We start from the raw sequence: 27,470 nt of genomic DNA on the forward strand, positions 1-27,470 counted from the left end.
TGTGGTAAACAGAAATGAACCACAGCTGAGAAGGCCGTTACCATTGGAAAAAGACAGAAAACTCATAGTGGTTTTCAGAGAGGAGATGGTTTGCTCAAGAAGGGAGAGATTGGACAAATATGCTGAGGAGCAAGAAAAATCAAGAAAGGGAGACCAGATGCTGGTGAGGGCAAGGACAGTTGGTGGGACAAGGCTCCAAAGAAACTGGAATAAGAAGGGCTTTAGGTGAGGGAGAAGTTAGCCTTGGATGCTTCTTTCTTGAACAAGAGAAGAGACCACAGTGAGGCCAGAGCTACAGACATTTTAAAGAGAAGAGTAGGAAAGTTGAGCAAGCTTGGATTGAAAAGCCCTCATCACAGCCCAGGTAGGTGAGACCATCTTCCTCCATAAACTGTTGCCTCTCATGAAGACTGCTGGGAGCTTACGAAATCTAGGAAAGATGCTATATCTGCCAGGTGAGCACCACACTGCCTGAGGCCCAGCTGCCTCTCCTAGATGAATGAATATGCAGCATCTGTCTCCTACAGAGTTAGAAACCTATGGCAGAGCTGCTTCTAACCTGGAAAGCCAAGCAAACAGTGTGAATGCGGAGTTGCCCTTAGTAAATATTTGTTAAGTGAATGCATGAATGAATGAACAAACATGTTTCCTACTCTCTCACTTTGGATAGTTGTACATGTTCAGCACATTTAAATTCCTCTTCAACAACTGCAGTTTCTTGCGGCCTGACATTTCATGTCACAGATTGCATTTCCAAACCTGTTTCCTTTTCCTCTCAAACATAACCTTCCATATTCTTTGGAATTTCTGAAACGTTGCAGGTTTTATTAGGCAAACTTAAAGTCTTGTGTTTGAGTTGTCAGAGCTGTTTTGAGGATCCAGTCAAACTGTACATGTTGACTGGCTCCACCTTAAGGAAAGATCATCAATGATAGGTTGGCTGGATAGGGATATAGCTCAGTGGTAGACTACTTGCCTGGTTTACACTAGATGGTGGGTTTGATCCTCAACACACACACACACACACACACAAAAACTAAACAAGCAGAAAAACGATTATTTAAGCAATAGTTATTTTGATTCGTTTCTTTGTGGGTTTTTTTGTTGTTGTTTCCTTAAAAGGAAAGCATATATTCGCAGAAGTCTTCTGTGTATTAATTTCCAATTAACACAATATTACATCATTTCAGATGTTAGATGCTCTATGAGAGAGTTCAAGCATGTCCCAGAGACAATCAAGGAAGCCCTCTTCTGCCCTCATTTACATGTTTCTAGAGAAGGCTAAAAGGAGAAAATCAGATTGGATGCAGTCATATCTATCAGTCACTAACCATCCACAAAACCAGAAAGACCTCTATTGGAAAGTCACTGTAAGCCAGGTGCCAGTGTCTCACATCTGTAATCTTAGCAACATAGAAGGGTGAAATTTGAGAATCATGGTTTGAAGCCAGCCTAGGTAGAAAAGCCTGTGAGACTCTCATCTCCAATTAACCAACCAAAAGCTGGAAGTGGGAGGTGTGGTTCAAGTGGTAGAACATCATCCTTGAGCAAAAAAGCTGACTGAGAGCACAAGTCCCTGATTATAAGCCGAAGGAAGGAAGGAAGGAAGGGAAGAAGGAAGGAAGGAAGGAAGGAAGGAAGGGAGGGAGGGAGGGAGGGAGGGAGGGAAGGAGGGGCAGTGAAAGAAAAGAAAGAGAAAGAAAGAAGGAGGAAAGGAAAAGAAAATCATTGTAAGTGACAAGTGCTGAAGATCAAGCAGAGTGACAAAGATCTCATGGGCCCTTTGTGCGGGACAGTGCTCATCTGGAGGCCACTTGTTCTGCTGTAAGACATAAGGAATCTTTTTGACAGAGGGAGAATCTCCAGGTTCAACTCTCACAAGTGCAGAGACCAGGAGCAGCAAAGGGATGACATCACTTCTCATTACTATTCTCCGTCTGGCTCCGACTGAAGCAGCTCTCACCTTCAGACCGCCAGCTCCCCAAGCAGCCTTCGCAGGCTCAAGGGCACAGCTGCCTCGGAGCCGCTACCTGTGTGGAGCTCCCTGTCTTGCCAGACAAGACATTTTCTAGAATGCTCTTGAGAGCCCTGACTCTAGCACAAGACAAACATGCACAGACAAGGGAGACAACCGTCCTCCCGTTCCAAAGGAAGTGTCTTTGGGGGCATTATTTCTGTCTCCTTTCTGCTCTCTCAGAACCCCTGCTCACAAAGTCAACCGTCCACTATTGTGCTCAATCCTTCCAGCCTTTCTGATTAGTCGACCAACTTCCGTCTGGAAAACATTCAGGGGTCTTATATCAATGTGTGTGTGTGTGTGTGTGTGTGTGTGTGTGTGTGTGTGTGTGTGCAGTCCTGGGGATTGAACTCAGGGCCTGGACACTGTCCCTGAGCATCTTTTTGTTCAAGGCTAGCACTCTACCACTTGAGCCACAGCTCCAATTCCAGCTTTTTTTTGGTACTTAAAGATAAGACTTAAGTCTTTCCTGTCTAGGCTAGCTTCAAATCATAGTCCTCAGGCTGGGAAGGTGGCTTAGTGGTAGAGTGCTTGCCTAGCATGCACGAAGTCCTGGGTTTGATTCTTTAGTATCATATAAACAGAAAAAGCTACAAGTGGTGCTGTGCCTCAAGTGATAGAGTGCTAGCCTTGAACAAAAGAAGCTCAGGGCCAGTGCCCAGGTCCTGAGTTCAAGCCCCAGGACTGGCAAAACAAAACAGTACAACACATAATCCTCAGATATCAGTCTCCTGAGCTAGAATTACAGATGTGAGTCACCAGTACCTGGCCCTGTGTCACTTTTGTTTGACATATGAGCCTCTAACTTTTCAGTTAGCATTCTAGATTTGCTATGAGAAAAGATGTTAGGGGACTATTTTCCTCCAGGTAACAGGGCACATTTTCTTACGTAGATTTCATTTTTCCTTTTCTGCTCTGTGTGTGTGTGTGTGTGTGTGTGTGTGTGTGTGCATGTTGGGGGGAAGTTTGGTATGTGTGTGTTTGTGAGAGTTGACCCTTTCCCTCTTTTCTATACTACAAAGATTACACTCTGTGAAGTCCATAGACTTTCATGATGTGTATCAGTGAGAATGTTTATCAATGAGAATGTTAGATGGTCAACCTGATTGAATTGACAAACACCTAGATATGGAAAGCCACCTTCTGCAGGTGTATCTGTGAGGTGTTTTGGGAGATGATTAAATGAGGAAAAGATCTCTGAATGTGGATAGCACCATCCCAAAGGCCCAGCTAGGGGAAGAGAGTAGGGGAGGCTGGCGCCTTGTCTCTGCTTTCCAGCTGCTGTACGGTGAGCTGCTCAGCTCCACCACACCCTCTCTGCTATGATGGACTAAAACCTCTGAAACTCCAAGTCAAAAGGAATCCTGTCTGGGCGCTGGTGGCTCACACCTGTAATCCTAGCTACTGAGGAGGCTGAGATCTGAGGATCACAGCTCAAAGCCAGCCTGGGCAGGAAAGTCCATAAGACTCTTATCTCCAATTAACCACCAGAAAACCAGAAATGGCTCTGGCTCAAAATAGTAGAGCACTAGCCTTGAGCAAAAAGACCCCCAAGTCCAGACCCCAAGTTAAAGCCCCATGAATGACAAGAAAGAAAGACTCCTTCCCTTAAGTTGTTCGCATATTCTGTCACACCTACATAAGGTCCACAAAGAGTGCACAATGTGTAAATGTTCTAAAATTACAAAGTAGCGTTTGTGTCTAGTCTTTGATTACAAATCAGTGTGAAATCTTGTCCATCTTTCCTGACCCCATGGTTCTATCCCTAAGACAGGCCTCTGGGAGGTGCTTTTGGCTCACACCACTGTCGACAGCTTGGCCTGCCTGGGCCTTGGCTCCCTTTTCTAATTACAGGGAAGCAAGCCCGGGTGCTCTGTGTGTGAGTCTAGCTCCAGCACTTCCAACGTATCTCATATTTCATACCAAGTGTTTGGTTCTGGGTGTCTGATTTTAAGAAACACACTAACAGATTAGAGAGGGCAACCCAGTGGTCAGGAATCTGGAAAGCATCTTCCAGCAAGAACAAGAGAAACTGAGCATACAGGCCCGAGAAGAGAGGGCCTGTGAAGGGAATGTCTGTCATGGACACCTGACCCCGGGAGAGCCAGAGTCGGCACCGTGAGATATGAACAGGCGATGTTTTCAGCCGAACTTACAGAATACCTTTCTTACATGAACCCAGTTCCACTGAAGTGGTACAGACTGTTCTAGAAAGACAATAAGTGACTCTTCTCCAAGACTATTCCAGCCATGATTAGCTGCCCTCCAGCAGAGATGTTCTGGACAGGACTCCTTTGTTGGCTGGGACTCTTCCTCCAAGTCCACCAGTGTCTATTTCTATGCAGAAGACAGAGAGGTCCAGAGGCTTTGGGTGCCTATGATCCCATTAATCCTTGCCACCTGCCTGGCTCCAGACATCAGTCAGCGCACACCTATTATTACGAGCCTTTGAAATTCTGACATGCTTTCCGGGAATTTCAAATGTTCCCTTCTATCGGGTGACACAGCCTGGGTGTTTTACATTTGAAACTTCAAAGCTGCTTTGGAGCATCAAGGTTTGCTTTGATTCTCACAAAGGTTCCTAACCAGAGGAAAAGTGTCTTGAACTTTGGAAATTTACACCTATTGACAACTTACTGGTTAGCTTGAAAGTCTCTCTGAAATGGCTGGTTTAACCTACCTTTGCTACTCTGGGAGATGAGGCCTGCCTCTAATCTGGAGTGTTCTAGAGCCCAGGTTCCCAACCTGCCCACACATCAACATCACCACAAGTGCTCTCCAGGCCCATGTCCGCTCTCATAGTTCTGACTTAACTCGGCTGAGTCCAGGCCCCTGAGGTAGCTAAATATGCAGCCAGGGGCCAGAAGCTCTGCTCACTCAGGTTTAAGGACATACTATCTGACCCATGCTCTTCTCAGAAATCATTTCAGATGACCAGTTTACTCAGGCTCTAGAGGATTATTAGTGTACTCCAAAATACTAATCTAGAACAAAGAGGTCTCTTTTCCTTCCTTCCTTCCTTCCTTCTTTGTTGGTGGTACTTGGGTTTGAATTCAAAGCTTCACACTTGCGAGGCAGAAGCTATACCACTAAGCTATACCTCCAGCCCTTCTTTCACACTTGTTTTGTTTTTGTCAGTTGTGGAGCTTGAACTCTGTCCCTCAGCTCTTCAGCTCAAGATGAGCACTCTACCACTTGAGCCACAGCACCACTTCCTGTTTTCTGGTGGTTAATTGGAGACAAGAGTCTCAGGGATGTTCCTGCCTGGACTGGCTTTGAACCTCAATCCTCAGTTCTCAGCCCCCTGAGTAGCTAGGGTTACAGGTGTAAGGCACTGGCACCCGGCTCCCACTAGTTATTTTCAAGATAGGGTCTTGTTGCCTGGTGGCAATGGATCACACCTGTCATCCTGGCTACCCAGGAGGCTGAGTTCTAAGGATCTCAGTTGAAGCCAATCACAAGTAGAAATGTTCAAGAGACTCTTTTTTTTTTTTTTGTCGGTCATGGGGCTTGAACTCTGGGCCTGGGTGCTGTCCCTCAGCTCTTCAGCTCAAGGCGAGCGCTCTACCACTTGAGCTACAGAGCCACTTCCGGTTTTCTGGTGGTTTATTGGAGATAGGAGTTTCACGGTCTCTCCTGCCCGGGCTGGCTTTGAACTGTGATCCTCAGATCTCAGCCTCCTGAGTAGCTAGGATTACAGGCGTGAGCCACCAGTGCCCGGCTCAAGAGACTCTTATCTCCAATTAACCAGCATACAAGCTGTACTGGAAGCATCACTCAAGTGGTAGAGCACCAGCTGTGAGCAAAAAAGTGCAAGTAGACTGTGATGCCTAAGTTCAAATCCTAGTAGCAACCAACCAACTCTTTCTCTCTTTTTCTCTCTCTCTCTCTTTCTCTCTCTCTCTCTCTCACACACACACGCATACACACACATGGCGTGCACACACATGCTTCCTACTTTGTCTCCTGTCATAGCTGGGGTGATGGACACATGTCACTATGCTCAGCTTCTTCTTGAGGAGTCTCAAGAACCTTTGTACCCAGACTAGCATAGAACCTCAATCCTGATCTCAGCTTCACATATAGACAGAGTGACACTTGCGAGCCACCGTACCTGTCCTTCCTTCTTTCTTTCCTTCCTTTCCTTCTCTTCCCTTCCCTTCCTTTCCCTTTCCTTTTGTCTTTTCATATTCTTTTGGTGCTTAGATTAAACCTAGGACCTTGTGAATGCTAAGTACTTTACTTCTGAACAATGCACCCAGCTCCACATGAATTCTACTTATATGTCTCTGGTCTTAAATGGACATGGGCCTCAGGACTCCGTTATGACATCGGACTGAGTGGGATGGGGTTTAAGAGATATTTTTACATTCCTAACATCAGAAGTAGGGATTTGTAGTTAAGCCATAATCACCTATAGGTTTTGTTGCTTCTCTGTTTGGCAGTACTGGGATTTGAACTCGGGGCCTTGTACTTGCTAGGCATCCTTTAGATGCCCCTGGCTAAGGCACAGCTTGCTGTGCCTGGACAGGAAGACCTTCCTCTGAAGTCTCCAAAGTCTCAGACAAGGGGGGCTTCTGGACATGCTCAATCTGGCTATTTGTATTCTAGAATGGTTGTTACCTAGGAGACTCACACTCACTGCTGGACCTGGGCCATCCCACAGGAAAGCAAACCCCACGAGGCCCAGAGCTCACTGCTCTGGGCCCTGCACTCTTCCAACTTCAAAGCTTAGGAAACATCTGACAGAAGGAGGTGTTTATGAAATGTATTCAGTGGATAAATAAATGAGAGAATAAATCAAATTATAATCAGGGCCTAGATAAAACTGTATAGATTCTAAGGTCACTTAGAAGGAAATAAATTAAATATTATCTCTATATCGTGGTTGCCCCATGGTAGAGCTCAGATAGCAGCAGGGGTCTGTACATTCTCACGAAGGGACTGGTGAGGAGCAGCATGGCCAGCCCAAACACAAGTCAGTCTATAAGGAGCCTAGGAGCTCTTCTAAATGACCCACATGCCTGTAAGCCCAGTTCAGAAGATTGACAGAGGAAGATCAAGACCATCCTGGACTTCATAGCAAGATCTTGTCTAAAGATAAATAAGCAAATAAATAATCACCCTAGATTCTCTTACAGCTGAGCCCTCAGCACCTAAATCTCTTTTAGACAGAGCATCATTGAAGTCCCCTTCACAGAGCTGCTCCCTGAAGGCAGGGGCAAATCTTTTTTCGCCCAAGACTCAAGGAAGACCACTTACCCTTGTATAATTCCGTGTAGGTCCATCCTGGTAAACACTGCTTCACCCTGCTGGATGAACAATCACCAAGCCCTTCTCAGCAAACAAAATAGCTCAGAATGTGCTTTATTTTATTCTCCTTGCGGTGAGGCGGGGGGAGGATGAGGGGTACTTCAGAAAACTAAAACTAAGGTGGTCCAGCCAACAATGTTAGGAATCACCTGCTAGTGAAGCATATATAGCTTTAAGGAAGTAAAACAAGCCAGGCAGCTGCATTCTCCCAGTCTCTGCATCTTAGAGCACAGGCCTCAGAGAACAGAAATTCCCTCATGGAACAGAGATTGTGGAATTCATGAACAGATTTGGACTGATCACCTTTCCCCTGGGCTCTCACCTTACCTGTGGAGAAACCCAGATCGAGGGGGAGCAACACTGGCTTTCTGCACGGGCTTTCTGGCACTGACTGCAGGACTTGGCTAAGTACAGCGGTTCTCCTTCCCAGCTTTGGCTGCCGCAATAATTTCTTTTTATTTATTTCTTTTTTTACTTTGAAGCTCACTCAGCTTCCTGATAAAAAGGAATCTATGATGTGTCAAGGTAGCTATTGCTAGTGTCAATGGGCATAGGCAAAAATCTGGACCCGTGGTTAAAATGCTGAACCTCTAGATTGATCCCATTCTCTAGATTTTTAAATAAGGGATTGTATACTAGTGACTTAAGTGCTAGTTTCATGAGTGGGAAAGTCCCAGCTCTGTATCATTTAGGGAGGAAAGATTGCTCCCCCTGGACCAGGCCTCTGCGGAGGTATATCATGATGGAAGGGAAAGATCTCCAACAATAACCCATGATTGTGAACGGCAGGCTCATGTTGGGAGGATTCTAATCATGGGGACATTGTTCCAGATAATAATGACCCCTCCCTTCTTGTTGCTAACTTAAAAATACCATCCTACTCTGGTGGGGAGCGATCATGTGCTAGGAAATGTCACTCTGTTCTTTATGATCCCAAGTCCTATGCAGACTGGGGCTGGAGAGACCAGATTGAGAGACAGATAACACACTGAAAGCAGTATCTGGCTGGCACTACCTACTGGAGCTTTTTCTAATTCCCCTTAAAATGCATGCAGATGCAGAAAATGATTACAAACTTCAAGTCACTCATGCATTTGAAGAAAGTGAACCTGACAAGTGCTGAGTAAACAGTCACTGCTTTTAAGAAATTACAGTCCAGTCACTAGACCAAACTGATACACTTAAATGTCATTGCATAGCAACGTACCCTTAAACTTAGTGGCTTAAACCAATGCTCTAGTGCCTCGTGCCTGTAATCCTAGCTACTCAGGATTTGAAATCTGAGGATCACAGTTCAAAGCCAGCCCAAGCAGAAGTCCATGAGATTCTTATCTCCAATTAACAAGCAAAAAGCCAGAAGTGGAGGTGTGGTTCAAGTGGTAGAGTTCCAGACTTTATGAATGAAAAAGCCAAGTGAGGGTGAGAGGTCTTGAGTTCAAGTCCCAGTATTGGCTAAAAAATACAGTTATTATCTCACAGCTTCTGAATTCCCCAGGGTGCAGGCACAGCTTAACTAAATGTCCTGGCTTTGGGTTTCTTATAAGGTCAGTTAACCCTAAGCACAACTGGGAAAGCTGTATCTTCCTTCCCCACTAACTTGTTTGCTCACAAGGCTCTGTTCTACAGGCTTCAGGACCAAAGATTCTTATGGGCCTCATCATAGATCAAATCACACCATGGCAGTGAAACCTGCAGATAGACAGGGATGCTTACAAATTCTTCACTACCCCTATGCACTGTAGGGATTTCACAGGTATCTTAAATGTTCAGTAACTACATGGCTGCATGTAGGTTTTTTTCCCTTTCCTTATGATTTACCCATCTGGGACTCTGTTCCAGGGCCAAGCACTATTTTGGGTAGAAGGAACACAGCAATGAAAAAAAGAAAGAAAGACAAAAAGAAAGAAAGAAAAATCACCAGGCACTAGTGGTTCAGGCCTGTAATCCTAGCTACTCAGGAGGCTGAGATTTAAGGATCATGGTTCAAAGCCAGCTCAGGCAAGAAATCCCATGAGATCTTATCTCCAATTAACCGCCAAAAAAGCTAGAAGTAGAGCTGTAGATCAAGTGGTAGCGCACTAGTCTTGAACAAAAAAAGCTCAGGGACAGTGCCCAGGCCCTGAGTTCAATTCCCAGGACTGGCACACCACACAAAGTCTAATAGGAAGCTTAAAATCTAAGATAAACATTTCATAAACGAAAAAATGTATAATACAGCAATAATAGTATTTTTATGTGTGTATGCTGGTACTGGAGCTTGAACTCAGGGCCTCACATTTTTGCTTAGCCTTTTAGTTCATGACTGGTGCTCTACCTCTTGAGCAACACCATCACTTCTGGCTGCTATTTGCTGATTGATTGGAGATAAGAGTTTCCACAATTCTTTTCCTGCCCAGGATGGCATCAAACTGTGATCCACAGACCTTAGCCTCCTGACTAGCTAGGATTAGAGGCATGAGCCAGTACCTGGCTAAGCAGTTATAGGTGTGTGTGTGTGTGTGTGTGTGTGTGTGTGTGTGTGCATGTGTGTGTGTAAGTAAGAGAGGAGGTGCTGAGAAGTTTGGGGTGTGCTTGAGTGGTAAGCAAACAATGGGAGAAAGTATAAAGTAACTTTTGAGCAGGGAAATAAAGAAGACAGAGGTTTTAGTGTGAAAGTGTTCAGGGGAACAGCAGCAAAACAATCAGACACACAGCAGAGTAGTAGTGGGGAGCAGCGGGGTCTACTTCTCAGTAAGTTGAAGGGAAGTGGGGATAGCCCAGTGGTGGAGCATTTACACTGCGCTTATGAGGCCCGGCTGTCTCATCACAGCAAATAAATAAGAAAAATAAAATTAAGTTAAAGTGAGAGGTTGATGGTCTTGGTAAGCCATTTTGGGCCTTTGGGTGTTTCTTTTTTTTTTTTTTTTTTTTTTGGGTCCGGTCGTGGGGCCTGAACTCTGGGCCTGGGCGCTGTCCCTCAGCTCTTCAGCTCAAGGCTAGCGCTCTACCACTTGAGCCACTGCGCCACTTCCGGCTTTTTTTTTCTTTTTGCTTATGTGGTGCTGAGGAATCTAACCAGGGCCTCATGCATGCAAGGCAAGCACTCTACCACTGAGCCACCTTCCCAGCCCATGGGTGTTTCTTTCAGATGGGGCACGAGGACAGATATGGGAAGAAGAAAAACATGATGAGACGTAAGCTCCTAGGTGCTGCAAGGTTTGAGAAATTGGGGAGGGCAAACTTTCTAGTAGAAGTCCAGAGAACAGCTGGAAAACACTGAAAAAATCCAGGCAAAAGATCCTAGCCTTTTACATCCTAAGGCACCAGTGGATACAGTGCAAAGTTATTGGATTCTGGATCTATTTTAAGGGTAGGAGGATTAGCCTGGTGCTGGTAGCTTATACCTGTAATCCTAGCTACTACTCAGGAGGTTGAGATCTGAAGATCATGGTTCAAAGCCAGCTTGAACAGGAAAAGGCAGTGATACTTTTATAATGATGAGTTGGTCTCTAGCATGCTCATACAGATTAAGACTTTGTGAAGGGAGATTACAATGCATGATTTTAAGTATTTGATGTATTCTCAATCCACTCTAGTTATTTTTACTGATGCTCAAATTACTGGCCCAGCTAGGCCCCTTGTGTTGGTTTCCAAATCCTTATGATGTCTAAGCCTTCCTATCTGGTATTAAAAAGGTATTTCAGTTTACCTTGTATAATTCCTGGAATCACACCTGGATCCAGCCATATTCCTTCGAAACTCTGGCTTCTTTCTCTAATGAAAACAAAACAAAAAAAAAAAAACAAAAAAACTAAAGCAATTATGTGAGGCTACAGAATCAAAGAACAGGTTCAGCAGATGACAAAGATGTCACCTCAGTGGCAAAGTGAACTAGATTTCTCCAGAATTCAGAGAGAACTTGACTGGAAACCATTCACACCTCTCCAGTTGGTGCTCTAGGTAAAGAAAGATATTATTTTAAGCAGATAAGAAGGAGCTAGATGCCTTTCCTCATTCATCCCATATATATAAATGGGAAGGAGGTCTGGGGTTGGGGATCAAATGGCAGAATAAGTACAAGGCTCTGTGTTCAAAACCCTAGGATCATAAAAAAAAAAGTGGGAGTGGAACAGAGATTGAAGCCCATGAAAAATACTATTGAATAAGAACAAGAATGAGCTGGAAATGTGGCTTAGTGGTAGAGTGCTTGCCTAGCATGCACGAAGCCCTGGGTTTGATTCCTTAGTACCACATATACAGAAAAGGCCAGAAGTGATGCTGTGGCTCAAGTGGTAGAGTGCTAACCTTGAGCAAAAGAAGCTCAGGGACGGTGCCCAAGGTCTGAATTCAAACCCCAGACTGACAAGAAAAAAATAAAAATAAATAAATGAAAAAAAGAATAACTCTGTCCTCCCTGAAGACCAAGAAGAGGACCCTGAAAATGAATACTATTGTATGATACAAGAAGAAAATGTTGGGAAATGGTTCAACAATTGTTCAAATGGAAGAAGATGTATTGCTCACAACAAAGGTTGAGAAGAGACAGAAGAAAAAGAACAAAAGAGACAGGTAAAAAGCAATGAAGAAATCTAAAGAGAATTCAAACTGCAAAAGCATACAGCCAACAAAATTGGGATCATCTAAACTAAGTCCAGCTGGCTAATTCTAACTATATGTTTTTCACCATAAAACAATCCTCAAGAGAAAAAAACATGACCAGGCTATAAATACACACAATAAGATTTAGTTGTTTTCATGTAACACCTTCCATGTGTCATGACCTCTTTCTTTTCATGGTATTCCTATGACTAGAGTGCATAGGTAATTGACATACAAGGGTCACACTTTAACATTCTTTCCTTTTAGAAAATTATGTGCTGAAATTTTCAGTTTTTCTTTTCTTATGAGCAATGTAAAGAGAGCACATGTTTGTACATCTGCCCACATATTTTACTTATTGAGCTCCAAATGATTACTGGGTAATGATGGGTACTAGAGGACATGGTAGTAAAAAAGAATGACACAGTTTCTATTTTCATAGATTTTTATCATTCAACAGGGTAACAAGTATGAAATTTCCACTTTTGTGGTAAGTGGTAAAGAAAAGAAATATATGGTAATAAGAAAGCATATGGCCAGAAAGCCTAACTTGACAAAGTAACATTAAAATCGAGTTTAAGGAATAAGAAGAGCTAAGCCAAGGAAAGAAAAAGCGAAGCCAAGTGTGGTGGCTTATACTTATTGTAATCCCAGCTATACTAGAGAGGCAGAGATTGGGAGGATTATGGTTCAAGGCCATCATGTATCAGCCATCTCAACAACAACAACAACAAAAAGCCAGGCATAGTGGAGTGGGGTGCTCCTTGTCATACCTCATAGCAGCTATGTAGGAGGATCACAGTTCTGGCCAGCCTGCGCAAAACATTAGATCCTCTTTGAAAAATAATGAAAGCAAGGGTTTCAATAATGAAAGCAAGGGCTAGAGCTCTACCACTCAAGTGGTAAAGCACTTGCTAGCAAGTACAAGACGCTGACATCAAACCTCAGTGCTGTCAAAGAAGGAAGAAGGAAAGAGGGAGAGGGGAGGGAGGGAGGGAGGGAGGGAGGAAGGGAGGGAGGAAGGAAGGAAGGAAGGAAAGAAGGGAGGGAGGGAAAAAAGAAGGGAAGGAAGGATAAAGAAAGGGCAAAGCTCTTTTTAGGAAGAGAAAACATCATGTTCAAAGACCTGAAAGAGAGCAAGGCATACTCAAGAATGAAGTTCACTTAAGTTCTTAAAATATGCTTTTATAAAATAGCACTCAAGGGGCTGGGAAGGTGCTTGCCTTGCATGCATGAGACCCTGGGTTCGATTCCTCAGCACCACAGAAGCAAAAAAAGCCAGAAATGGCACTGTGGCTCAAGTGGTAGAGTGCTAGCCTTGAGCTGAAGAGCTGAGGGACAGCGCCCAGAGTTCAGGCTCCACGACCAGCAAAAAAAAAAAAAGCACTCAAGAGAATACCCATATTGTGACTACCTTAGATAGATAGATAGATAGATAGATAGATAGATAGATAGATAGATAGATAGATAGATAGATAGATAGATAGATGAATGGATAGATAGATGAATGGATAGATAGATGAATGGATAGATAGATAGATAATAGAGATCTGTATTTGGATATATAGATATATAGATAGAGAAAGAGAAAGAAAAAGAAAGAGAAAAAGAAAGAAAACAATGACATACTGTTTATACCTCACAAAAGATGAGAGCCATCTTTCCACCTGTCATTAACCTTTTCCTCCTGGATTCCCCTGACTTGGAGTTGCATGGGTAATTCAACACGTGAATTTCACTTTTTGCGTTAGAAGACAAAGCCTGGAGCCAGTGGACATTGACTGGATTGGGGCCTATAGTGGCTGAAAGTAGGGAAACCATTCAATAGCCCGGCAAGAAAGAGTGGTGGCTAGAAGAGGCTGTTGTCAGTGAGGATAAACTTGAAGCAGCTATTTTGGAGAGGCTGATTCATGTGATGTGGGTGGTTAGGGAGCAGGGAATAAAACTTGCTCCTTGATTTCTGACTATACTGCCATTGACTTCTAGCAGGAGAAATCGTTTCATTATAATGTTGACTTTAAGGTTTCTACAAGATTTCTTTTTTTGTTTTGTTTTGTTTTGGTCATGGGGCTTGAACTCAGGGCCTGGGCACTGTCCCTTAGCTCTTCAGCTCAAGGTGAGCACTCTACCACTTGAGCCACAGCGCCACTTCCAGTTTCTTGGTGGTTTATTGGCGATAAGAGTCTCATGGACTTTCCTGCCCTGCCTGGCTTTCAACCGTGATCCTCAGATCTCAGCTTCCTGAGTAGCAAGGGTTGCAGGCATGAGCCACCAGTACCTGGCTCCTACAAGATTTCTAAATGGAAAGAGAGGTATGGGCAAGAATTTGGAGTCCTTCAACATAAGGGTTATCATTGAGGCTGTGGAGGAAAACAGAATGGTCTGAAAAGAACACACAGAGGGAAAAGAGAGGGCATCCAGAGCTGAACCATGAGGGAAGTGTCAACATTTAAGGGATGGAAAAGAGAAAAAAAGAACTTAGAAGAAGTAGCCAGACAGAAGTAGCGGTGGGCAGAGTTGTATCAGCTGTGTGCACTTCCATGACTCCTCTCATGTTGACCATGGCACTTTCTCATTCACAGCTGTCTTTGAACATGGTTCTCTCTTCTTAAAACACTGTGGCTAACAGTCTCACAGATGTCCAAGAGATGAAGAAAGACAGGGCTAGAGAGACCTTTGCCATTATGACGAGAGGAATGGTATTTATGGTAAGCTGGATGTAGTGAGATTTCATGGTAAAAGGGTTAGCAGGCTGAGGGGGAGGCCATCCTCCATCGTTCATTTGACTTTCAAAAAGTGGGGAATTGCCAGGCGCCGGTGGCTCACGCCTGTAATCCTAGCTATTCAGAAAGCTGAGATCTGAGGATCGCAGTTCAAAGCCAGATGGGCAGGAAAGGCTGTGAAACTCTTATCTCCAATAAACCACCAGAAAACCAGAAATGGCTCTGTGGCTCAAGTGGTAGAGCGCTAGCCTTGAGCTGAAGAGCTAAGGGACAGTGCCCAGGTCCAGAGTTCAAGCCCCATGACAGACAAAAAAAAAAAAAAGAAGAAGAAGTAGAAATCATTGTCTTTTACTAGTAAAGTTTAACTCATCAACATTTATTTTCAAAATGGTATGTAGGTTTGCTACTTTCATTTTATTCTATGCTTTCTGGTAGTCTTGCTTTTTTGTTCTATGTTTTGTTTAGACTATTGCATTTATCCTTAACTTCTGAAGTGGATTGCAGATGAACAACTAGCTTTAACTAATTAATTATGATTAATTAATTAGTTATATATTTATTTCTAGTACTAGGGCTTGCACCAGGGTCTTTGCGGGGGGGTTGTGGGGCTTGAACTCTGGGCCTGGGTGCTGTCTCTCAGCTCTTCAGCTCAAGGCAAGCACTCTACCACTTGAGCCACAGTGCCACTTGAGGTTTTCTGTTGGTTTATTGAAGATAAGAGTCTCACAGACTTTCCTGCCCGGGCTGGCTTTGAACCATGATCCTCAGATCTCAGCCTCCTAGGATTATAGGCCTGAGCCACCCACACAGGATCTTGCACTCAGCTTGTTTGCTCAGCTAACATTCTACCACTTGAGCCATATCTCCAGTCCTACTTTTGGCTGGTTATATTGGAGATGGAGTCTCAAGGACTTTTCTGCCCAAGGTAGCTTAAAACTAAGATCTTCTGGATCTCATTCTCCTGAGTACCTAGGATTACTGATATGAACCAGCACTCCACATCACTATTATGTATTCCTCATATTATTATTATTATAATTATTATTTTTGCCAGTCCTGGAGCCTGAACACTGTGTGTCCAGGACCTGGACACTGACACCGAGCCTCTCTGTGCTCAAGGCTAGCACTCTACCACTTGAGCCACAATGCTAGTCTGTTTTTCAGCATTTTTTCTGTTTATGTGGTACTGAGGAATTGAACCCAGGGCTTCAAGCATGCTAGGCAAGCACTCTACCACTAAACTACATTCCCAGCCCTATTATTATTGTTGTTATTATTATTATTGCTGGTTTGAGTTTGAACTTAGGACCTTGAATTAGTTTGACTTGCTTGCTCAGTACTCTGCCACTTGAACCATATTCCTAGCTCCCTGCTAGTAATTCTACTCTGTAGTAGAACCAGAATTTGAACCCAGGCTGTCCACAGTCTACACAAATCACCGTTCTGTGCTACTTCTCTTATGACACGCAGGTCCTAACAGACATAGCATGGTTTTGAAAATAGTCCAGAGTGACAAGAATGTCCCTTCTAAAAATATTATCTAAGCAGGATGCTGCTGCCTCATGCCTGTAATCCTAGCTCCTTAGGAGGCTGAGCTCTGAAGATCACAGTTCAAAGCCAGACAAGGCAGGAAAGACTGTGAAACTCTAATCTCCAATAAACTACCAGAAAAGTCAGAAGTGGTGATGTGGCTCAAATGCTTTTTTTTTTTTTTTGGGGTCCGGTCTTGGGGCCTGAACTCTGGGCCTGGGCGCTGTCCCTCAGCTCTTCAGCTCAAGGCTAGCACTCTACCACTTGAGCCACAGCGCTACTTCCAGCTTTTTTCTTTTTGCTTATGTGTTGCTGAGGAATCAAACCCAGGGTCTCATGCATGCAAGGCAAGCGCTCTACCACTGAGCCACCTTCCCAGCCCCTCAAGTGCTAGTTTTAAGCAAAAGAAACTCAGGGACAGCACCCATGCCCTGAGTTCAAGCCCCAGGACCAGCAAAAAGAAAAAAGAGAAAACAGAGAAACATGGTATCTACTTGGAGCAGGGAAGCTGGTCCTGGGACTGAACTCTGGGCTTGGTCCTCTAGCTTGGATTTTTCACTCAAAGCTCTACCACTTGAGCCACAACTCCATTTCCGGCTTTTTGCTGGTTAATTGAAGATAAGAGTCTCATGGGCCAAGTGCCAGTGGTTCTCGCCTGTAATCCTACTCAGAAGGCTGAGATCTGAGGATTATAGTTCAAAGCCAGCCCAGGCAGGAAAGTCTATGAGACTCTTATCTTCAATAAACCACCAGAAAATCGGAAGTGGTGCTGTGGCTCAAGTGGTAGGGCACCAGCCTTGAGCTGAATAGCTGAGGGACAGCTCCCACACAAAGAGTTCAAGCCCCACAACCGACCAAAAAAAAAAAGAGTCTCTCGGACTTTCCTACTCAGGCTAGGTTTGAGCCATGATCCTCAAATCACAGTCTCCTGAGTAGCTAGGATTACAGGTGTGAGCCACCCACATCTGGCTAGAAATGCATCTTTTTCAAAAACAAACCAAAACTTGTGCCTGTAGGTAAAACATTGTAAATTTACATCACTTTCCTTTTTTTATCTTTTTGGTCAGGCTTGAACTCAGGGTCTGGGTGCTGTCCCAAAGCTTTTCTGCTGAAGTCTAGTGCTCTGCCACTTTGAGCCACAGCTCCACTTCCAGTTTTCTGGTGGTTAATTGGAGATAAGAGTCTCATAGACTTTCCTGCCCAGGTTGGCTTCAAATCAAAATCCTTAGCTAAGAGATTACAAATATGAACTACCAGCATTTGACTTTAATTTCCCTTAAAATAATAATCAAATTTTCCAGGACTTGACTTCTTTATTAGTGTTCATTTATAGTCTTGGGTCTGGTATCTAGAGTGGGGTTGTAAAATGATCACATTCATTTAGAAGTTAGTTGAAAAATATTTACATTGAGGTGAGTGCTTGCTTGTTTCCTGAGCTGGCTATAAACAGAACAGGGCTCAATCCGTGGGGATTGAACAGCTCAGAATCTCCCTAAAGGTGGCAAAGGGCAGGCATTTTCTGGCAGGAGAATGGAACATATTATGACTGGGAACTTGGTTCTAAGCTGTGTGGTAACGAAGCAGAAAGAAAACAATAAGTTACATAATTTGCATTGTCCAATAAGACAAAGAATGTGAACGAATTCTCTTTTGCAGAGGCAGCTTTCACCAAACTCTAAACCCAAGCAGGAATTTATTCTGTGAATCCTCATAGAAAGGGTATGGAGGGACACTGCAGACTACCTTTAAACAGTTGATAAAGAAATCCTCTTAAACCCATTCGCCTGGAAAGCTCGCTAAGACGCTGCCATAATAGCTCACAGCGAGACATCAGCTCCTACGCAAGGAACAGTGTTTATGCAACCAGCTGAGACAGGGTTCGGACATTAGTCTTCCAGGCACATGGTTCCTCTGCGGGGTCCCATCACCAGCAAAACGCTTTCACACTCCCTGCTTCACCACCACCACCAAAGCACCCTCACGTGAATCCAAGCTGGGGGCGGGTGAGAGAGAAGAGGTAGTAGCCCAAAAAGGCCAGCTGTAAAGCTAAAAATTTCTTTGAAAATTTGCAATTTATATTTTAAAATGCATGTGAATTTTACAGTCTGTTTCATAATATGTTTATAGGGGAAAAATGTGTTTTCTTCCTTGAAATGTTGAACAAAATTGGTGCTATAGAAGGATGGGCTGTGTTTACCCTAATCAAGTAAGTACCCCTTGGCAAGCTACACCGGACAGCCCCACCACACTCCATCTCCACAGAAACATCATTCTTTTAATCTGATGTGAGGCCAGAACTCCCAGAGTACCAATGAGCAATTGGATTTCCATTATTAGATTTCTTGGAACAGAACTATAGATATTCTTCTAATGTATAGAGAAAGGGGCTACATAGTATTTGGCTGGCAGGTGTTTTCTTTTCCTTATGTTGGTATTAGGGCTTGAACTCATAGCCTCAGTCTCTTAGATTTGTCTGCTCAGGCTGGCTTTGAACAATGATCCTCAGATCTCAGCCTCCTGTTGACAATACTTGGCTGGGTGTCTGTGGCTCACATTTGTAATCCTTGCTACTGAGACTTTTTTGTTGTTGTTTTGGTTTTGTGCAGTACTGAGGCTTAAATTCAGTGCCTGAACCCAGTCTCTGAGCTTTAGTGCTCAGGGATAATACTTGAGATACACCTTCAATTCTAGCTTCATTGCAGTTAATTGGAGATAAGAATCTCATGGATTTTTCTGCACAAGCTGACTTTGAACCATGATCCTCAGATCTGAGCCTCCTGAATAGCTAGGATCATACACACACATACACATACACACATACCACCCACCTACCCACACACACACACACACACACACACACACACACACACACACACACACACACACACACGAGCCATTTGGGCCTACCCTGAGATTCTTATCTTCAATAAAATACCAAAAAAAAAAAAAAAAAAAAGCCACAGGTAGAGCTTTTGTTCAAATTGTAGAGCACTAGCCTTGAGCACAAAAGCTGAGAGAGAGCACCCAGGCCTTGAGTTCAAGCACCAGGACTGGTATACACACACACACACACACACACACACACACACACACACACACACACACACACACAGAGTTGAAAAGTTGACAGTACCTTGTAAACATTTATGAGTTAGACAGCAGCAGAGAAATCCACTGTTTCACACAACTACAAGCATCCAGGGTGACCACATTAAGCAAGAACCAATACTTATTACTCAAGAATGATCTACTAAGTTCTCACCTTCCTGACTGCCCATGATCCACCAGTGTCCCATAGACAGCATGTCTAGTGGCCTGGGCAGGGTTGACCTCATTTAATTAACAAGTCTCTAATGAAAGAATTGAACTCTCCTCCTCACCCCCACGCCAACTTGGCACAAACTCTCAGTGACAGCAGTGTGCAGCAAGAACTTCTGCACATTGAGTAACTCTTGTGTACTCATTCCCTATGATGTAGACCCTCTCTCCAGATAGGATTTTTAGGGTTTAAAAGTTAGAGGGTTGGCCGGGCACTAGTGGCTCATGCCTATAATCCTAGCTACTCAGGAGGCTGAGATCTAGGGATCACAGTTCAAAGCCAGCCCAGGCAGGAAAGTCCCTGTGAGACTCATCTTCAATTAACCACCAGAAAACCAGAAGTGGCACTGTGGCTCAAGTGGTAGAGTGCTCCCCTTCAGCTAAAGAGCTAAGGAACAGCACTCAGGCCTAGAGTTCAAGCCCCACAAAGGACCAAAAAAAAAAAAAGAGGGTTGGAGCCAGGCACTGGGAGCTCATACCTATAATCCTAGCTACTCAGGAAGCTGAGATCTGATGATCACAGTTCAAAGTCAACCTGGGCAGGAAAGTCTGAGACTTGTCTCCAATTAATCACGCAAAAACTGGAAGTGGTGCTATGGCTCAAGAAGTAGAGTGATAGCTTTGGGCAAAAAGAAGCTAGGTGGATCATCCAGACCCTGAGTTCAAGCCCCAGAACCAGAAAAAAAAGATGGAAAATAGAGGGTTGGTTAAAACAGCTTAAAGGGAGGATGTGCTGTGCATATCCTCTGGCTGAACTTAGGTCTGACCGGGACTGTCCCCAGGTATTTATGGTGGAAAGGAAGGTTGACAAAAGGATACATTCTCCTGACATTCGAGCTGGCAACCTTTAAGAGTGAGACTCTGAGAATGCAGGCCATGGGAAGATCAGCAGACTTCCAGAAAGCTCTGTCTAATGAGAAAGGAAACACTTCACTGTGGAAAGTATCTAAAAGCAGATACTGGCCACCTCTTCCCCAGAAGAGCCTTCCAATGGCTTCAGCGGCAGCTATTTTAAGAAAAACTTCCTCTTGGTGAGCCATCAGAATGAGTAAGCTACAAATTGCATCCCTAGAGAACATAAAGATTTAGGTTGAACCTTTCAATACCAGAAGAAGAAGAAGGAGAAAGAGGAGGAGGAGGAGGAAGAGGAGAGAAAGGAGAAGGAGGAGGAGCAGGAGGAGGAGGAAGAGGAGGAGGAGGAGGAAGAGGAGGAGGAGGAGGAAGAGTTATCTAAATCTTGGCCTAACCAATATTTAAGACACCTTGGTTTGCTAGGAAGGGAAGGAAGGGGAGGGGAGGACAAAGGTGGGAAAAAGAGAGGAGAGAAGGAGGAAAGGGGGAAGAATGGGGTAAGAGGTTATCACTCACTGCTTGGCCCAACGGCATTGCATTCTCTGGTTGGCAGAAAATTATAGCTGAGTTTCTGTTGTGGTGTTTGGTGGATTCCTCAGAAACTCATCTCTAGGATCTCTCACAGTTCCCTTATGCTAAGGAGGGGTAGGAGTAGTATGATCCCTTGTGACATCTTTACTTGTGACTCCTGGAAGTTCCAGCCCCCACACGCTTGCATTTTTTGCTTGATTCCCACCCCCTTTTTGGGGGGTAGTGGTGGGGCCTGAACTCTGGGCCTGGGCACTGTCCCTCAGCTCTTCAGCTCAAGGCTAGCACTCTACCACTTGAGCTACAGTGCCACTTCCAGCCTTTTCTGTTTATGTGGTGCTCAGGAATCGAACCCAGGGTCTCATGTATGCAAGGCAAGCACTCTACCACTAAGCCACCTTCCCAGCCTCTTGATCCATTTTTTGATTCATGAGAAATACTCACACTCTCCTTAGTTCCAATGATGCCTGGAATGATCCTCACACACCAGCAAGATCCTGGCTGTCCTCCAAGGCCTTAAATCCATTCATCTGTCTGTAATACACTGGAGAAGGGGCTCAGCCCCCAGACTCCTGTATATCCCTTTGTACACTGCTATCACCCCAGTGGGCTTGAGGTAGTTACTATTGGCCAATATGGCTACCATGGGTCCTCTCCAAACCCCATTCCATTCATCCATCAAGAAGTCTATTACTCCACCCATGCTAGCGTGGGGCTGTCTAATCTTCAGCGTATGATGGAAGTGACTCTAGGCCAGTTCTAGACTTTCAGAGGGTGGGCAGCTTCCTCTTTCCTCCCTGTTGGAGCCTTGCCTCCATGCTATGAGGAAGTCCTGGCAGCCGTGTGGATGAGACTCAAGCTTTCTAGTCAACAAATCCCAACTGACCTTCCAACCAAAATGTGAGTGAGCCATTTTAGAGCCAACACCATATGGGATAAAGACAAATTGCCCCCACCAAGCCCAGCCTGAGTTGCATATCTAAGCAAATCAATGGTTATTGTTGTTTAAAGGCATTGATTTTGAGTAAGAAATGAGAGGCTAGCAAGAGTGACCCATACAAGCTCAAGGCTTTATTGGGGGGACAGGCCGCCAGGCAGCTCCATGCAGGACTGAAAGCAGCAGCCATGGACTGGTGTAGGCTGACTTTACACAGAATTTTAGGGGGCAGTCACCTGGGTCACGTGAGTCATATTACCTAGACTATGGGAATTCGGGAGTAGGGTCAGTTCTGAGAAGAGGTGTTATGAAGGTGTTGCGTGGACTACAGAAAGTGGGGGGAGAGTCACATTCTGAAAAGTGTAAGGAGACTGTGGCAAGGGGGGGCGGGAATGTATACATCACACCAGGAAAACAATACACCATCAGGATGCTTAACAGATTTGGGTAAACAGGTAGGGACAGAGGGCAAGCTGACCTGAGACCTTAGAGAGCAGATCCTCTTTGCCACACTAGGCTTGGTAACAACACCAACAACAAAGAGTAGCCCTGTGGACATTCATCACAGGATGGAGGTACAGGAGACAGCATGCCTTCCATCCCATTTGGGAAGGGTGGGCTGAAGATCTCCAAGGAGACCCTAGGTGGAATGAGTGCTGGTCCTTGTACTTTTGTGGTTGATTCACCACCTTAAAGTGTGTGTTGGCCAGTTTTTCATGGCCCTGACAACATCTGAGACAAGTAAGTTACAGGAAGGAAGATTAATTTTGACCAAAAGTTTCAGACGTTTCTGTCTGTGGTCGCTTGTTCTCATGCTTTGGAGCCTGTGACAGCATCATCCATTATGTTGTCAAAACAAGGCAGGTGGGAAGCAAAGTGAGAAAGTAATCCAGACCCAATGTCTCCTTGTCCCCTGGAAGAGCACTCTCCTCCTGACCTCCCCCTAGGCCCCACGACTAAAAATTACACTCCCAGCTGGGCGTTGTGATCATAACTACTCACAGGAGACTGAGATCTGAGGATCAAGGTTCAAAGCTGTGGGGCACATGGGCAGCAAAGATGGCGCTGAGAGGGAGTTGAGTGGGCAGAGCCTGAGTTGTTTATGTTTAAATCTGACTGGATACCACAACCAGGCGAAGTGACCTCGTGTGTGAACAGCTCGCAGACAGCAGGGAAAGTATAGAAAGCTTAGGCGCATGATAGGGTGACCTCTACAGTGATTGGTTGGTTCCTTTCCCTCCCCTTCCATGCCACACGGTTTTTTGCTTTAAAAAGCGCTTGCTGTGGGGGAAAACAATGGAGGGGGTAACAATGTTCAAGAGGAAGTGTACTCATTACCTCACTCATGTAACTGTAACCCTCTGTATAGTAGCTTTACAATAAAATAAAAAAAAAAAAAAAAAAAAAAAAAAAGCGCTTGCTGTGTGGTAATAAACGAGTTCCTGCTTGACTTGACTTCCCACTGCGTCTGATTGTCTCCGGGGCTAAGGGAGGCTGGGGAGCGGCGGGCTTACCTTCCTCGGACCCCGTCCATCTTCCACAGGATGGGCGAAGACCCAACACAAAGCCAGTCCAGACAGAAAAGTCCAGAAACTATGTATCTCCACTGAATCACCAAAAAGCCAGACATGGAGGTAAAATTCAAGCACCAGCCTTGCATGAAAAGCCCTGCATGAGGCCCTGAGTTCAAGCTCCAGAACCAGCACCAAAAACAACAAACAACAAAAAGTTCCACCATTACCCAACAGAACCACAGACAAACAACCAAGCCTTCAATACCTGGGCTGAGGAGAATATTCAGGATCCAAATCATAACAGGTAAAAGAAGGGGCCCATTCTTGTTTTTTGGTGTTTTTTTGGTCGGTTGTGGGCCTGAACTCTGGGCCTAGACGCTGTCCCTCAGCTCTTCAGCTCAAGGTTAGCCCTCTACCACTTGAGCCACAGCGCCACTTCTGGCTTTTTCTGCTTATGTGGTGCTGAGGAATTGAACCCAGGGCCTCATGCATGCAAGGCAAGCACTCTACCACTGAGCCACCTTCCCAGCCCGGGCCCATTCTTTTCTGCTCGTCAGTGGTGAGGTGCTCCCTGCGGTTGGGTTGCTCCATCTTGTGATTGTTTTAGTTCATTTTCCCATGGCTCCCCTGCACTCAGCACCTTAATGTTGTGTTCTGAACTGCTCAGGTTCATCCAATAAAGAGCATACTAAGAGGCCTAAGGTTTTCTAACAGGAAGAAATCAGGTGTTAACAAAGGTCAGAACATCCTGCTCTGTGTGAATCTATCCCTTCTGTTCAGTGGCTTTTTGGGATGGCACTGCATTTTGTGTACCACACTTAAGTGTCCTACTGGGAAAAGAAGAACTTGATCTTAATGTTCCCAGGCGCTCCCTACTGACTCCTTTAGTATTGGTCCTGAGTATATATAGCAGCCTATGGATGTCATAGTTAGGGCTGCAACCAGGACTCTATAAGGTCACAGCAGCTTACATGTAAAGAAATAGAAAGAAAATCCACAGTGCTCAGACTTTATGGTTTGGGCTTTAGTTTTTAAGGAGCTCTGCAGTTCATAGATCAATATTTCCTTAAATCTTCAAAAAATGTTTCTGACTCATGTATCTAATTCAACACTTCATGATGTGAATTACAATTAAAAATGAAAAGCCAAAGCTGGGCACTGGGAGCTCACACCTGTAATCCTAGCTACTCAAGAGGCTGAGATCTGGGTCTGGGAATGTGGCTTAGTGGTAGTGTGCTTGGCTAGCATGCATGAAGCCCTGGGTTCAATTCCTCAGTACCACAATATACAGAAAAAGCCAGAAGTAGCACTGTGGCTCAAGTGGTAGTGTGCCAGCCTTGAGCAAAAGAAGCTTAGGGACAGTGCCCAGGCCCTGAGTTCAGAGGCGGAGATCTGAGGATCACAGTTCAAAGCCAGCCTGGGCAGGAAACTCCATGAGACTCTTATCTCCAATTGACTACCAGAAAATTGGAAGTGACCCTGTGGCTCGAAGTGGTAGAGCACTAGCCTTGAGCAAAAGAAGCTCAGGGACAGTGCCCAGGCCCTGAGTTCAAGCTCCATGACTGACAAAAACAAAAAGCAAAAACATGAAAACCCAAGCCTGGCATTAGTGACTCACGCCTGTAACCCTAGCTACTCAGAAGGCTGAGGTCTGAGGATCACATTCCAAGCCAACTCAGGCAGAAAAGTTCCAATTAACCACCCAAAAGCCAGAAGTAGAGGTGTGGCTCATGTGGTTAGATGTCAGCCTTGAGCAAAAAAGCCAAGCAAGAGTGAGAGGCCCTTAATTCAAGCTCTAGTACCAGTACCAAAAAAAAGAAAAAAGAGACCCAGCATCTCATAGGCCTTAGCCCCACCCTCCCTTCCACCCTCCACCAACCAGCAACCAGCCCAGCCCTCCTGACACCTTGACTTCACTGGCCAGTTCTGACCCCTGCCTCTTCATCCCTATTATGAGTATTATGATTTGAGGAAGAGTGTTAGAACATGTACTTATACCCATTGACTTGCTTGCAGGTACCTGGCAAACACTCGGTTTTCTTACCTGAATGCAACAAGGGTCTGGTTTCTCCTGAAGGAAATGGAGGCCCTCCTGGGAAAAGAGTCCAGAGAAGGTCATGCAGGCCCCTTGAGAGCAGAGAGGAAGAATTACTCTGGGGTTTTGGCCTTTGTGCAGTTGGGAGGGTGCAGAGGAAAGTTGATCCTGGCTGGGTGGAGACGGGACTCCTCACTGAGCTGTCACTTTGTTTCTGCTGGCAGCCACAGTGAGGAGCAGCCTCTGGCTTCAAGGTGATGCAAAGAGCCCGGGAACTTCCTCTGCCAGGTTGCAAGGAAGACCAGCCTGGGCTTCCCACATCTTGGTTTATGACTCATTTTGTATGTATGTTAGCTCAGAGAACTCCATCTCTAAAACAGTTTCCCTTTTTTTTGGGGGGGGGTGGGGGCTTGAACTCTGGGCCTGGGCGCTGTTCCTCAGCTCTTCAGCTCAAGGCGAGCACTCTACCACTTGAGCTACAGCGCCACTTCCGGTTTTCTGGTTGTTTATTGGAGATAGGAGTCTCACGGTCTCTCCTGCCCGGGCTGGCTTTGAACCGCGATCCTCAGATCTCAGCCTCCTGAGTAGCTAGGATTACAGGTGTGAGCCACCAGTGCCTGGCTCCCTTTTGTTTTTTTGAGGCAGGGTCTCACTAGAGTCCAGGCTGATATCCAACTCTGCCTCTGCCTCCCCAAGTAGTGGGGATTATAGCTGTTCCCACCAAACCCTCCTCACTGCTCTCATGGGGGCCCAGGTCCAAGTCCCAAGAAACATGAGGCAAGGCCTTAGTTAGGCCTCAGGGACCTGGGAGCTTCCTGAGAAGGCAAAGCTCTGTCCTCAATGCAGCCCCTGAAGGGCTGTGGCCTCCTGCTGTGGCCTCCTGCTGTGTCAGCACAGCCACCTTTTAGGCCTATTAGTTTCTTCCCAGGAGGTAAAGTAATCATGACAGGGAAGCACCCAAAGGCCTGTAGGAGTCATGTGTGTGTGTGTGTGTGTGTGTGTGCATTTGTACGTGCATGCACACATGTATGCATGTGCTGGAACTAGGGTTTAAACACAGGGCTTTTTTGCTCAGGGCTGGCACTGGACCACTTGAACCACTCTTCTACCTTCTTGCTGGCTAATGAGAGATAAGAGTCTCACAGACTTTTCTGCCTGGGCTGGCTTCAAACAGCAATTCTCAGGTCTCAACTTCCTTGAATAGGTAAAGGTTACATGCATGAGCCCCCAGCTCCTAGCTGGGGCCACTTATTTGGACTTTAAAAATTGTTTGTGGTTGGGCAGCAGTGGCTCACACCTGTAATCCTAGCTACTCAGGAGGCTGAGATCTGAGGATCACCGTTTGAAGCCAGGCTAGGTAGGAAGGTCCATGAGACTCTTATCTCCAATTAACCACTGGAGAACTAGAAGTGGTTCTGTGTTGCAAAATGGTGGAACACTAGCCTTGAGGGAAAGAGCTCAGGGATAGTGCCCACCCAGCCTCTGAGTTCAAGCCCCACAACTGACAAAAAAAAAAAAATCATGTGTGTGTGTGTGTGTGTGTGTGTGTATAGTGTTCATTCAAGGTAATAAACAAAATGTGATTATCTGAGAGAACTAGACTATGCTCCTCTGAGCCATCAGCTGTAAGGTCTCACGCCTCCTAACCCCTTGTTAACCAATCACCAGCACAACTGAGTGCTTGGCTCTGTGCCCCGCATCCTGTGCCTGGCATGCTGGCCCTGTGTTGTGAATTGTATCTAGCACTACTTTTCTGCACATCAGGGTCTATGTTTATCCCCACTTTGTCCTGAGGAAATCTGAAGCTCAGCAAACAGAACTTAGAAATCACATGACTCATAAGAAGTAGAGCCAGGAATCCAACCAGATCTAGACCTGACTTTAGATCTAGACCTGACTTTATAATCTCTACATTTGCAGCCCAGCGGCCACTCCCACCTGCTTCTCCAGGGGCAGTCCCATCTGAAGGCCCCTCATTGGGGCCAGTCTTGGATCCCCCCCTATCCTAGGAACAGAGAGACTATCTCATAAGCATGAGGTCTGGCACTAAGAGGTGATGATCTCAGCTGGGACATGCTGGGAATAAGGGGTTAGAGTTAAACATACTGAACCATCCAGCTGGGAC

The sequence above is a fragment of the Dipodomys spectabilis genome, unplaced genomic scaffold (assembly GCF_019054845.1).
Source record: "Dipodomys spectabilis isolate Male_0828 unplaced genomic scaffold, ASM1905484v1 ptg000017l, whole genome shotgun sequence".
Taxonomy (NCBI): Eukaryota; Metazoa; Chordata; class Mammalia; order Rodentia; family Heteromyidae; genus Dipodomys; species Dipodomys spectabilis.